Here is a 14,469-nt window from a genome sequence, read left to right on the forward strand (position 1 = left end):
CAGCCTTGAAAATCAGCTTCAGTAGTTTGGTTCGCGTTGCTCTAAGAGTACTCGTGTCATGACCTTTCAATCATTCTTGCGCAAAAAATAAAAAAGAAAAGAAGCTCAGTGCATGTCATTCAAGCTTTAAATCTCTATCTTTGTACTTGTCTTTGGTATAACGTCTTTCATCACTTTAAAGAAAGGTCGCAGCCGATCGCAAGCTCTGAGGCTAAAAGGTCCACAGCTGAAAACTTGGGTTTGGGGATGTTGGTTAAATTGTGGGTTCTCTCTGTGGTTTTGTGTGTGCAACAGCGCTCTCTCTCTCTCACTCACGTCCTCCTCAGCAGTCAAACCAACAGTCTGCAACAACTTCGGCAGTCATTGCCAATTCTTTTTTTTTTTTGGTATCTGTGGCAGTCTTCCTCTAATTCGGCCACAGGAACCGGCTGCTTAACAATATTTTAACCGCAGCAGGTGGAAGCCTGCTTTAGGAAACATGGCTTTTCTCTCGGCCGCCTCCAGCCAGCGGGATGGATACTGCCAGCCTACGCGGAGAGCCCCCACGCACACGCACACACTGAAAACCAAAAGCGACCAACCAGCAACAATAAAAAAAAACCAACACGATTTGAAAAAAAAAAAAATAAAAAAGTAATAATAAGCCACTACTTGTGAACGAGTGAAAGCTTTCCTTCCGCAAATGAGGAGGTGGCGGCCGCCGGGGGTGGAAGGAGCCGCTAACCCCCACGGAGAGAGACGGAGAGAACCCGGGGAAGCTCAAACCCCCACAAAGTTGCCAGCCGGGGTTTAGAAGTGCCAGCCTCCGGCCCAGACGACCGCTCGGAGAAAGCGCATTTCCACAGCCGAAAGCTCTCGCTCGGGTCTTCACGTGAGCCGCGGGGAACGCAGGCTTCCTGCCGACCGACAGACAGACCGACCGACCGACCGACCGACGGGGACGCCGGGGCCGGGCCCTGCCGCTCCGCTCCTCGGTCCCTGCCCGGGCTGGGGGTCCCCGCCGCCGCCGGTATGAATGGAGGTGGCCGGGCGCGAGCGCCGCCCCGCCGCCCTCCCGCCGCCGCCGGTATGAATGGAGGTGGCCGGGCGCGAGAGTCGGCTGCGGCGGGCGGCGTGCGGAGGAATGTCATTCCCCCGGCTGCTTTGCATACGGGGAGGGCGCCGGCCAATCACCGCCCTTCCCGGCAGCAGCCAGGGCGCGGCCGCGGGCCAGGGGGCTCCTGGAATTGGCGCGCCCGCCGCCGCCGCCGCTACTGTGGGGCGCGGGGGGTGAGCGCCGGGTCGGCGGGACACCACCGCACCCACGCACCCCACGGGAGGATGGCGGGCTGCCCCTCGCCCAGCCCACCGCAAAGGACGCTCCTTCCTACCATGTGCAGGGGGCTCCGCGCCTGCGGTTTGGCCGGGGGGGGGAGGGTAAGGGGAGCGTTAGGGTAGCCAGAGTGCCGCGACCCCCACTCCCACGGCTCTGCCTGGCCACGCCGCAGCTCCCGCTTGCATTTTGTTTACGGGCCACGCAGCCCCGAGGAGCAGAGGGTGGCCGCAGCGCCGCGGACGCCGCCCCGGCATGCGCCCCGCTCGGGCGATCTCCCCAGCGGGGTTTGCTCCGGGGTGGTTTTTCCCCGCGGAGAGGGTACACCCAGAACCGGCGGCCCCCGAGGCAGCCGCTGCCGGGCTGTCGTCCCCCGCCCGCCTCGCTGCTTCCCGTCGCCGCGGACAAGAAGGCGGCCCCGAGGGGCGCCCATCGCCGCCCTACAGGTCGGGGCAGCCGCGGGGCCCCCAGCCGGAGGACATCCCCCCCACCCCCCCCGCCCAGCACCGGCACAGCCCAGCCAGTGGCCGGGCCTGCCGGCAGCACTGCCGGGGGTGAGGCCGGAACGGCGGGCGGGCAGCGCTGTACCGGCAGCAGCGGGCCGCCGGCGCCTGCCCCGCCAGCCGGCCTGGGCCCGCGGAGCCGGTAGGGAGGTTGCTGGGTGGAGGCGTGGCTGCCCTTTCGGGCTGGGTTGGGGTTGGGTTTTTTTGGTTTTGGTGGTTTTCTTTCTTTTTCCTTTTTGTTTTTGGTGCTGGTCGCGAATGTCGTGGGCTGACCGCTGGGAACGGGGCGATCCCGACCCGCTGCCGCCGTCGCGGCGGAGCCCCCGCCCGTCCCCGCCGCGCTCTTGGCACGGACTTGGGGTTCCCTCCGTGAAATTTCACACCCTTCGTTATTCCATGTCTCCTCTCCCCGCCGCGTCCCCGCCGTGACGGCCGCCCCTCCCCACGGCCACCCGCAGGACGCCTCCTCCGCCGCCGCCCCCGCCAGCTCAGCAGCCGCGGCGGCGGCCGGCCGCTCTCCCCCGCAGCCGGGCGGGCTTTGAAGGGGACCGACAGCAGCTGCGGCGGGGTGGGTGGGTCGGTCGGTGGGAATGCGTGCGTGGGGTGGCCGCGGCGGCGGAGGGGACAGCACCCGAGACGCCTCCCATCGCGGGGACCCGGGCTCGGAAAGGGCGGCGGGGAACGGGCCGGGGCTGCTGCCCGCCGGCGGGCCTTGCGCAAGGCGGCGGCTGCCCCGGGGGCGGCCCTCGGTGCAGCTCCGCGGCGGGGCCGGCAGAGGGGGCCCGCCGCCCGCCGTCGGCCCGGCGGAGGGGAGCCGGGGGGTGGGCAGCGGGGCGACCCCCGGGGAGGGCGGCCGCTGCCTGCTGCGGTCAGCACCGCCCTTCCCCGCCAGAGTCCACGGAGGGCTGCGGTCCCGCGGGGGATGTGACCCACCCTGGGACGTGGCTCCACAGGGAGAGCCCCTTTGCCCGGCTGCTGCCCGGGACCCCCTGGCACCCACCCCCCGCCGCCGGCTTTCCCCCACCCCGTGGTGCGCGGGGGAGGGCGAGGACGGGGCAGAGGGGACACTCGGTTTTGCCGACACCCGCTTTGGAAACGCTCCGGAGTTGGGAAAAAAGTATTGGTCCGCGTTTTGTCATCCGCGACAGGCGGGGACGGGAGCAGAGAGCGAGCTCCTGCCATTTACGCTCCCTGGTTTACACGCAATTAAACTGAAAGCAGGCTGAGCGCCCTGGGTGAGGGAAATCGGCTTTTGCCTGCCCAGAGCCTGCTCCCGGGGACCGGGATGCGCGGGTACGCTGCGCGGACAGCGCAACTGAGTTCAGGAAGCGGCGCAGCCTCCTGCCGCCAAATTCACGGTACCAGCGCTAGGTGTAGGTTTCCTCGCACCCCTCCAGTGCGGGTCAGCAGAGCCTTCCCCTCTGCGGGGGGGTGCAAGGCTCCGTCTGCCCCTCTCTGCCCCTCTCTGCCCCACTGTCCCTTTGCGAGGGGACCGGTGAGGCGGCGCCGGGCCCGGGGCTGCCCATCCGCGCCCGGGGCTTCCCCGCGGCACCTCCCCGCCGGAAGGTTACAGCTTCATCTTCGCATGACCTGCTCCCTTGCCTCCTTCCTCTCTTTCCCCTTTGCCAAAGGACGCGGGGCCGGTTTTCAGTGCCACCCCTTCCCCCCCTCCCCGCCTCCCAAAGCGCCGCTGTGGGGGCGCAGACCGGGCCGGGGGGCTCCGCGGGGGCAGCAGCGGCAAAGTACGGCTCATCCCGCCCTCCCGCCGCGCTTGCAACAGGTCCCTGTTTTAAGCAGGCGAGTTTGGTGCGGAAAGCTCTCGTATTTCACACCAAGAGTCAATGGTTTGTGTGTAGCTCTCTCTTTTTTCTTTTTTTTTTTTTTTTTTAAATTTCATCTCTTACACAGTTTCTTGTATGAAATTACCCCGAATTTAAATTATTAGGGAGAAGTTTGCTTCTGTTTTAAGGAAAAAAAAAAGATATATACAAGCAAATGGCTCTTATAAACTACAGCTTAAAAGCCATCTGGGGTATATTAGTGGCTGATAACTTTTTACGGGCATTGTAGAGATAAGAAGAGTTATTTTACGGATGTGCATACATCTACATACATCGCTTAAAATGTGAAAATACTCATGTAGTGTTTGGGCTTTTCCCCCCTCTTCTTTCCCCTCTCCTGTTTTAGCCAAGAGGTAGGGAGAATTTTGTATTTAAATTAATGAATATGTTGAGCTGAATTTCACTCGCTGCTTTGCATCCCGTCTTAATCTGAACTCCTTATTATAAATACAAAATAAACCCGATCTATTATGCACGTGAATAGTCAGAAAGATACAAAATGCCACGATTTAACAGAAGGCGCAGAAAATACTACATGCTTACAGCTTTCTGTAACTTAGCAGCACTATCAATGCTGAGATAAAGGACGTTAATGTAGACTAAAGGTGACAGTATTATTTTTTAACTGCACAGAAGCCAAGCTTTTGCAAGGTAAGTTAAGGAGTTAAGTAAGAGAGGGTAGATAGGGAAAATACGGTGGTGAGGATATTTTGATACAGATCGAGCTATATATTTTACATGCCCATTAACACTAACTACATGTGGGTTGTTGTTTTGGGTTTGGTTTTTTTTTTTTTTAGTTTTAGTTTGTTTAGCTAATTCATTTTATCGTCTTCCTTATGATTCTATTTTTGCATGACAAAGAGAGGAACTCTCGTAGGAATTTACTGTCCCCTTACTATGTCTTGTGCAGGTATTCTGGAAGAATAGGAGTTAATGAGTTAAGCCGCTTGCGGGAGTATCAGTGATAAGGCAAAGTAAGGAAGCGATGCAGGGTATTTAAAGCCGATGTTTCTTCTCACATGGTAAGACTTTTTAGCATCCCTGATGCTAAGACTCCCTCTTGGACAAGTCAGTCTTTTGTGCAGTCTTTTTTTCTCCCCCCTTTTGAAGCGGGAATCGCTACTGGTGTTGTAACTTTACCAATTCACATTCAGAGATGCTTACGTTTGTATTTTGACATCAATTTATTACTGCCGTAAACAAACCACAAGTGAATCTCCGTCTACCATGCCTTGCCTCTGTCATACAGGATTACTTGACCACAAAGCACTGAGCTTTTTACATAATATAGTTAAGCAAAAGCTTGGAAATACGAGAGAGGGAGCAATAATTTACGGATGAATTTTAAACAGCCTAAATTGCAAAGGATGAATTAGAGCCTGAACACAATGCAAGTTCCCACTGCACAGGTAAATATTCCCTGGCCAAGCAGGCAGCAATGGGCACTTGTTTGCAAGGGTTTGGATTTGTACAGGACAGGAGAAAACTTGCACAAGGCAGGCAACAAAACATTTTGTTAAAAGAGAAAAAATTGCAGACCTTAACAGAGCTGGCATAGGTACCATATGAGCACAAACTCAAAAAACTGGCTACAGACCCTGATCTAGCCAGCACTTAGAAACATGCCCAACCTCATTCTTAGCGGTGTTTCGCTGAATGCAATAGAAATCTCTTTGGGCAATGCGATTACCCACGCACTTAATTGTTTGGAGCATCTGGGCTTAAGGTGTGGGGGGGGTCACGTGGGTCAGTGGGTCAGCTCCAACCTCTTGCACCTGAATTCATTTAATATATGTATTAAGGCCATCTTAAAGTTGTTTATAGTGGTGTAAGCGTGCCTTGCTTCTACCAGTGATGAATCAGTTGGTTAATGCCTGTGAATGAAATTTGTAGGATCAAGCTTCTGAATTGCCCCTGCAAGCATTTATTGCATAGCAGTTACCATTATGGGTAATTCCACTGACTGACCTGAAAAAAAAAAGCTATAGCGATACATTAAATCATTTATTTGGCTACTGGAATAATGAAACATTGCACAGAGAAAAGCAGCAGCCAGTAAAGAAAAGGACAAGGTGCTCCTTATTTCCTGCGGCGCTCTCTCACACACAATGAAATACGCATATTTCATCCCAGCACGTAAAGTGCACATATGATGCCATCAAGAATGAGGTGTGAGATGGCCAGTGTGATACAGTCGAAATGTGGCCAGGACTACACAGGTGTATGGTGTCTAACTTCCCTCCGTTTCAGGGAGGGAGGAGTGCCTAAACCCCTCCAGGGATCTTGTCTTTGATCTCTGTTAACTGATACAAGGTTATTTACTCTGGAAGCAGAGAAACTGGCTGCAGCTCAGTTTATGCAAAGCAGAGGGGTTATGAGGAAAGATGAAATAACACATATTCGTTCAATACCTTTAACCTGGGCATCTAATTACTTGTGACCTGAGGTTACCGCTGAAAAAGTTCCCAGGGACTCTCCATCCTCTTTAGGACCTCCAGGTGATAACAGTGGTCAAAAGCCTGTCTCGTTCTTCCTGGGCAGAAGCTGTAAGCCTTTTTCTTTTCAAATACAGCAGACCTACCCATGCTCTTGTCACTCAAAATATTTTAGAAGGTAGACACGACTCCTGTTTTGAGGATGTGGGGAATGATTTGCCTGAATAGTCAGCATCTTATCAGAGACATGGGTGGCAAGGACACGGACCTGCATATGAAGGGAACTACCTTCTACCATTTCACCTCCTTCATCATTCAGAAACTGCAACTCAGAGAGCTGCATCTCTGTTGACTCAAACTATCAACTGGTGGCAGCAATGGGCAGGGAGTGGGGTACACCCAGAGAAGGACAGTTTTCAGGAGAGGCTAAACTGTGAATTTGCATCCAGGTTAACTCCAGCTTTGCAGGTCCTCCTAGGGTTTCACTGGGTGAAGGAATGTGTCAAACCACAACAGCCAATGGAGGATCTCAGACTGAGCAGAGCCACGAAAGGATGGGTGGCGAAATGCAATTTGGCTGACCCTTCCTACTGGCATGGATGAAATCTCAGTGCCCAGCAATGCAATGCGCCCAACTGCATGACTGATGCAGCACCTCCCCAGTGCCACCACCCCTGGAGACATTTCTCCATGGACATCCTTCCTCCCCATTTCCTCAAGAGGAAGGTTTAATAAACGTGAAGTTACTGCAGCAGCAGCCTGTGTTGATGTTCCCCCTCCCTTACATGCTGCTTTGTCGGGCCAGCTCAGCTTTGCTCTAAGGTTTTTTAAGGGCCAAAGCCAAGGCTGAGCTTATTCTTGTGCTCACCTGCTGTGGGCATGTGTCAGCATGCAGGTATGTGGCATAGGCTTGCTGCTAGTGCCCAGAGCCAGGGGCCGCAGAGCCAGGGAGGGGGCAGGAGGTGCCTCTCTCCTCCTCTACTTCAAGAGAAGCATCCCAATCTGGCTTTAAAAACACTCACTAGCATAGAACCAATGAGGCAGTTTTCTCCTTGGTCTTACGTGGCTGTTGTTAAATGTGTGAGTAGAAGTGGGGACTGGGTTAAAGTTTCCACTGCAAAAATACGTTTCAGCAGTTTGCCTTGTGTGTACGCTCCTCGTACCTGTGGACCAGACGTGTGAAATGCATCACTGTGCAGTTAGGATGCAATGCATTTTGCCTTTACTCAAAGTAAAATTTGGGTACTAGGTGCACGATAAGCAGGGAGAGGCTATCCAGAGGTGCAGAAGCAGAGGGGTCACACCTAGAGCCGAGGGAGCATCCAGTCTCATTTTCCCAGCACTCAAATCCCAGGAAGAGCAACGGATTTAATCCTGGCCACTGTGTTACTGGCTGTATATCAGTAAAGGAGAGAGATTACAGAGAAGGGCAACTACAGTGATTAAAGGTCTGGAAGGAACTACCTATAAGGAAAGATGAAAGGAATTAAATACATACATATAATTTGGGCAAAAGGGAAGCCAAAGGGACAGCGTGACTGCGGTTTACAAGTACATGAAAGACAACTATAAAGAGGAAGGGGAGGAACTGTTTTCATTAGTGAAAAATGATAAGACAAGAAATAACAGATGCCAACTGAAGTAAAACGAGTTCAGTTTTTAAGAGCAGGGGCAACGTTGATCCTAAGATCAAATAGGCAGGAGAATACGCTCCCAGGGAAGCTGCAGATTCAACATCACTTGAACTTTTCAAGTCAGAGCTTGACAAGCACCTTGGAGGGGAAAGTTTAAGAAATAGTAGAAGCAAAGCCAAAAAGTGCCGGGATGTACCGCATGACCTAGAAGCTCGGATGATTTTGAGGCCATTCTAGAGGGCTGTGGAAAACAAACACATATAAACACTCAGAGCTTTCAGATGATTCCTTCCTCTGCAGAGTTCAAAATTAAAAAGGAGGGGGGAGAAGGCTAAGCGAGGAAAATTAGTCATTTAATATGATTCCACTGTGGCTAATCCCTAGAGGAGAAGCCAATTACTTGAAATACTTGGGAGTACGGGGTGGAGAAGGGAATGGAAATTGTTGAAAAGCTGCCATCTGGTATAAGTACTCGCTGGTTTGGAGACTTAAAAAATATGCATTGTGTGCCATTATACTATGCTCATTACATGCCTAGATTAATGCAGATAACATCACCCACACCTAGTATTTTCTGTGGCATTTTATGTGCGCAGGTTCACATCATAACAACCTCCAGCACTAATGGTATCATTTGGGCTTTTGATCTTCTGCTCTGGTAGGAACACTACAGATGCCTTGTACCAGCAAATGGGGAAAAAAAAAAAAAGATTTTTTTAAAGTCCAGTTCCTTTAGTTCCAGGACATTTAAAAGGAGCAGTAAAGATGACCCACCTGGACAGCAGGGAACCACTCTGGCATAAGGAGGATTCTGCAGATGGCACAGAATTAATATAATTACTTTATTCCCCGCTTCAGCCCCTCTGAGGGCGAGGGCATGTCAGCGAAGCAGGAACTGCAGCTCAGCTGTCAGATGGCGCTGAGTGCTCCGGGCAGCTCAAGTTGTGGTGGAGAAGCCCTGATGATGTTTTGATTTATGCTAGGAGTTGTGCAGGTACATTTCATCTGCGCCCCAGACTTCACTCCTGTAGTTAGTGGTGACTGACCGGACAGAGAAGCAGGCCACTGAATGTACTCACTCTAGGAAAAATAATTCACTGTAGCCATGGTGCTAATAGGCAACATGTAATGGTAGCATTCATGCTGCGTCCGATCCAAATTACTTGGTATGGGTTTGCCTTTCTCAGGGTCGGTTTGCTTGGTTTTCAGTCAAAATTAAGTATGAATTATAAATGACTGCAAAAGTTCCTGTAGGGTCGTAAGCAGGAGATTGAAAGCCTTGGTGTGTTCTTGGGACAAAGCTCCTTCCCAAGGCATCACCACTTCACTTTCCTGCTGACTCGGGCAGTTCTGGGGCATCATCCACGGCCTGTTTACTGGAAGGCTCTGACTCTGCCAGTTAAGAAGTGAATTACAGGGGAGCTTTATGACATAAACATTGTTTTTCAGCAAATAAATAACTGATACCAAAACTCTGTAGAAACCTAAATCACTACAAAATTTGGCCCAAATTTGAGACAGTGAAATTAAGACAGAAACACTTTTAAATCCAAAATGTCCTTCCTTTATCCCTCTAAATAAGGGGTTCATTGTTCAGGTCAACAAGATGCACTGATGCTTTGATCCTAAGGAAAAGGAGCTCCTGACAGCATAACAGAAATGAAGAAAGATGGTTCTCAGAGGAGACTCCCTCCCACCCAGTCTTGCCAGAAGGAAAGTTGTGGTCTTGCAATACTTTGGACTGGACTTAACAGCTAGGAGAAAGAATGTTAACTGCATCCTTCTTCTTCTTCCTCTGTTACTTTCACCATTTAGAAACTGGGACAGACTAGAATGATGAAACGGGAAGTGTTCAAAAGAAAATGATGCCGTTGTTCCCAGTATGACATTGTGACACTCGTAACAGCAAGTGATATTATTAGTAAAGGCACTCAGTGAAGGAATGGCTTCTCTGCTCCTCCTGTCCCTTCTTGCCTTTAATCTCCTGTTTTAAAGGCTCAGGATGGGTTTTATTTCTCTCTCTCTATTTCCCCTTGTTCCGTGACCCGTTCAAGGGTGATGGGGTAAATGCTGGTAGCTCGTTCATTGCCCATGTGGGAATGCTCCACACAGTGAGTTTGCAGAGCATTTCCAGTAGCTGCTGAACAAAGTGGCAACAAGGAAGTGACTGGGGTTTCCTTCCCAGAGAAGTTGCAGAGGAGATGCAGCGAGAGGCTATCGCAGCTTGAGCTTCAGGTTTAGTTTGACTGGACAAGACAGAAACTGACTTTCAGTCTTGAATCCAGTTTACTGCTTGAAACATAGCACGTGGTGTGAAACAGAATCAGTTGCCTTCAGTATTTTTGCAGCCCTCCAGGAAAGGCAGGCAGTACCCTTGTGTAAGCCTCAGCAGGAGCTGCCATGGTTAGAGAGGGATTGTCTGTGGGACAGGCAATGCTGTTGTGACACAGAGAGTCCCCTTACCCATAGCTAACATGAAACTTCTCCCAGCGTGAATCTCAGTGTAATTAGGAATAGTAAATCCCACATACCTCATCTCTGTAGGAGGCACTGAGAGAAATTTGGCTAGAAGCTGTCCCTCACTCTAAACTAGGCTTCTCCCAGACGATGGGGCTGGTCTCATCTGCATGAGGCCCTGTGAGTGCCTTCAGCTGGCTACTAAACCTGTTCCACATCTGTTTGCTCTCCATTGACCAGTGCACTTTATATTTAACCCTCTTCAGCACAACAGTGACTTCCTGAACACAGCAATGACTTCATGCAGAAAAGGGCTTTGCTTCTGAACTGTTAGGGGAATCATGCTTAGGACTTTTACCACAGCATCCCTTGATCGAACCAGAGATGGAAGAAGAAAAGCCAGACTGCGATGCGAAGGCACTATTAACCACGCTCCACACCACTAATGCATTCTCATAGCCACAGATGAAGCCACAAGTTAATCTCCTAAATTGTTTCTTCTCCACTTAACATCCCACCTGTGCCTGACTCTGCCTGTGCTTATCAGGTCTGAGCCTGGGTATGCTGGTGTCAGCCCCATGCCAGCCCCCTGTACCCAGCAAGGAGCAGTCTCCCTGTACAGGCCAGCTCATCAGCTGTGGGATGTGTGGGATAGCAATCAGAAAAGTTTCAGGAAGACCTGTTGTCAAACTCTCTAGATTTAGACCTTAATGACAGTAATATGAAGGGAAAAATATTTGGATAATTTTGAATATGATTATAATAAAAACTCCAGCTAAAAAGCCACTTATTTCTAAGGTAGCACCAGCATTTGCCACATAGACTCATGTAATCTTCTGCTGAACTTCACCCGGTAAGAGGCATTTGTAGTTTTAGGCTGAGCATGTGCTTATGGGACAAGGCCTTGGAAAGAGCAGAATGTACTAGGACTAGTCTTATCTCTGTGTATCGTTATGATTCTTCTTTTAGTTTAATAATAGGAGTTTACTAGAAAAATCTAGTACAAGTGCATGTGTGTGACGTGCTTTACGTAGGATGCACACACCCAGTGTTGTAAGACCTCTCTGTGTTAATGATGCCCAGTATCAGCTGCTCAGGACCATACGTAGATACTGAATGTTACTTGCTTTTAGTGATTCTGTAGCAAAAGGACCTGATGCTCAGCTGGACTCATTGGCAAAGCAGTGCCTGTGCCAACCAACTGATGGCAATATCTGTGTATAACAGATGAAACTCTGTCTTGGCATCTTTCTGTGTTTGTCTTCCCTGGGTTGCCCTGGGGTTTGTAAATGACAGGTACAGCTAGATATATTGCCTTTCACTAAAATCTTACACGACTAATCCCACAGTGGCACAAGCAGGGGAAGCAGGAGGTCTGCAGGTCAAATTCTGTACTCCTTTCAAAACATGCTCTCCCCAGAGGCAAAAGGCACCAAAATTACTCAGCAGTTTATTCTTTGTGATACTCCTCATGGCATGGCACTTTCCCCAGAGTTTTGGTTTTGTTAGTCTAAGGACAAGTATATTTTCCAAATTGTTTCATTCCTTTTTCTATCTTTTTTTTTTTTTTTTTCAATGTCATTTTCTTTTGGTAATACAATTACAGTTTACCCCATAAAACTGTTTTACAATTTGATTCTTTTAGGGGACTTCCATGATTTGATAATTTTGGGGGACTCCTAGGCTGATGCAAATGTTTGCAGGAACAGTCTGTGTCAGCTGGTTAAATGAGGACTTTCCAAGACATTAATGTCCAAGACGGGCTATTCTGAGCTGGCCCTTTCACAAGCCAATTTGAGGGTCTTCTGGTGGCACTGGCCCTACCCTCAATGTGCCAAGGAAACAGGTCTGGATACCCTAGCACAGCAGTACTAGAGATGGGCTCATTTTTAATTTTTAGGAGAGCCAGAAAATTCTTTAGTCTCAGTGTCACTCTCGGTGTCACTCTTCATCTCAGTGTCACTCTCACTGACACTGAATAGTCATTTGTTTTCAGCACGGTCTCTGTTTAAGCTGCAACAATACCTTCAGCTCTCTGTAGCCTAAATCTTCATTTAAGTCCAGTGCAAATTTCTACTTCACAAAATAGCCTTCAGGCATGAAGCATATGACAGCGTGCCTCTGCTCAGATGGGTGGGTTCACACCAATTCACACTGGGCAAACCCCAGCCCATGTCCAGTGTCGATCAATACTATGCTAAGACTTCACTCTGCGTCGGCACTTTTTGTGGGACGCAGGAGGTTCATGGTGCTTGGTGGAGAGCCAAGACTTCTTAATTTGTAGGGGGAAAGAAGATCACCTCTCCACTGGTGAGGGCAGGGGAGTGGGGAGAGGCTTCCTGGATAAGCCATGGGGCTCTCTCCCTGCAAGTCCTAGGATGTGCCTGGACTGATCTCTTGCATGGCTGGTGTGGGGTACCTGGGCTCTGCTGGGCACGGCAGAATGGCATCTGTTCATCAGTTGTAGAGATCTTCCTTCTGGCAGCCACTAAAACAGAGGGAACATCAGAGGCCGCCCATGAACAGGGTGATCTGCAAGACCTGCAGGTGCAACAGCCGTGTGACAGGTCATGAACCACCTCCCTCCCCATGCTTCACCTTCCCTTGGAAGAAAACAAGTGTGCAAGGGCATGGAGAGAGGTCTGCAGGGCAGTTTGACAGGACTAACCACCTGTGTGACCCAGGGAGCAGGTCTGCTATGAGCATCGAGTGGGGCAAAGCTGAACCTCCTGGGGCTGCCCCGCTGCAGGACATGAGACAGTCCTGGAGCAGATTGCTGCTCCTACGGAGGCATTTCCAGGGCTGTCAGTCTGTCATCCACCAGTAATTGGGTTTTAAATATGTGCAAATAATTGCTACAAAAGTGTTACTTTGTTTTAATGGAAATCATCACTACTCCTCTTGGGTGGTTTTTTTTCTTAAGCATTTTTAATTTACCAGGTATGTCATCTACTGCCTTTGATCTCAACCACAGATCTCCCCCAGGTTGTTATGAGGTGCAACTTCGTGTCAAAGCCTCTGCTCCCATTCGTCCAAGATGAGATCCTGTGCCCCAGCGAAGGAAGAGAGTGTGGTCCAGGGAGAAGCAGGGAGCAGCCGAGGTGAGTCAGGTCCCCCCGCACAACCTGAGTGGGGATGCTGAGGCAGCCTGCTGTCCCTTGCGTCTTCCTCCCTGATGCCTCCTCATCCCCAGGCAGTGATGCTGGGCTTGGACCACCTTAGGGCTGTCCTCCTGTGGCCTGGAAGTGCCATGCAGTAGGATGACAATCTAGCCGGGTTTAACAATACTTGATGACTCCCATCTCCCCCAAGCTACAAAGTCCTCCATAAGCCTGGTTCTCTGCTTATTCAATTGTAGCCGTGGGGCGCTGATTTGTGTCAGGGTAGGTTAGAAGAAAAGCTGTAATTCCAGACCTTTAACTGCAGTCTTGCTACAAATCTGCCCTGAAATATACCCTAACCTTATAGAATATTCAAAAGCATGAAATATTCTTGGCAGCAAGTCATAATAAATGGCTCCCTGAACACCAACTACAATACACAACTCTTTTAAAAGGAAATTCTCTGTAGAGTGAACAAAGTTTAGCAAGACTAGTTTAAGATCATATTTGTATACTGCTTTCCAGTTACAGATGTTGCACATGATACCCAGTGGCACAATGTGCTGTCTATACATTGGCAAGTTCATTTTAAAAGACAACAGGATATTTTAATCTTTTTCCCCTAGCTCATTTGCACAGTTATGAAATTAGGGACTGTAAATGCCTTAGTTTTAGCTTTGTTAGGCAACAGACATATGTAGCAATATGTTTTAGCCTTTCTTAGCCAACACAAAGTATTCTTGCATTATTTTTAGGTGTGAATTATCACCGCTAAATCAAACCTACTCAGGACAATATTAAACAAAGGTAGTTGCTCATTTGATTTATGCACTACAGAAACTATCTCTCATGACATCCACTTAACATTATATTTACCTAGAGTATCTTCGGTGTCTTGCAGAGCAACAATTACATGCATCTATTAAAAACAGAATCCAAAATACAACAAATGTTTCTAACTTGACATTCACATTTGTCCTGGGCAGCCTGATCTAAGTGGCCCTTCTTGAGCAGAGGGGCTGGACCAGACACCCTCCAGAGTTCCCTTCCAACCTCAACCCATCTGGGATTCCTTGATCCTTTTGTAAATTGCTTCTTATTCCATACTCTTAAGCCAACATGAAAATAAGAGGCTAATTTCTCAGATGCTATAAAAAAGATAACCACCAATAATGCTTATACC

The 14,469-nt window shown here is 49.9% G+C and overlaps 1 protein-coding gene across 1 annotated transcript in view; it reads right to left on the bottom strand.

Moving 5' to 3' along the window:
• RUNX1 (RUNX family transcription factor 1) overlaps window positions 1-14,469 on the bottom strand; it is a 169,569-nt gene that overhangs the window by 73,185 nt on the left and 81,915 nt on the right. The window lies entirely within an intron of this gene.

This window comes from Numenius arquata, chromosome 1 (assembly GCF_964106895.1).
Source record: "Numenius arquata chromosome 1, bNumArq3.hap1.1, whole genome shotgun sequence".
NCBI lineage: Eukaryota > Metazoa > Chordata > Aves > Charadriiformes > Scolopacidae > Numenius > Numenius arquata.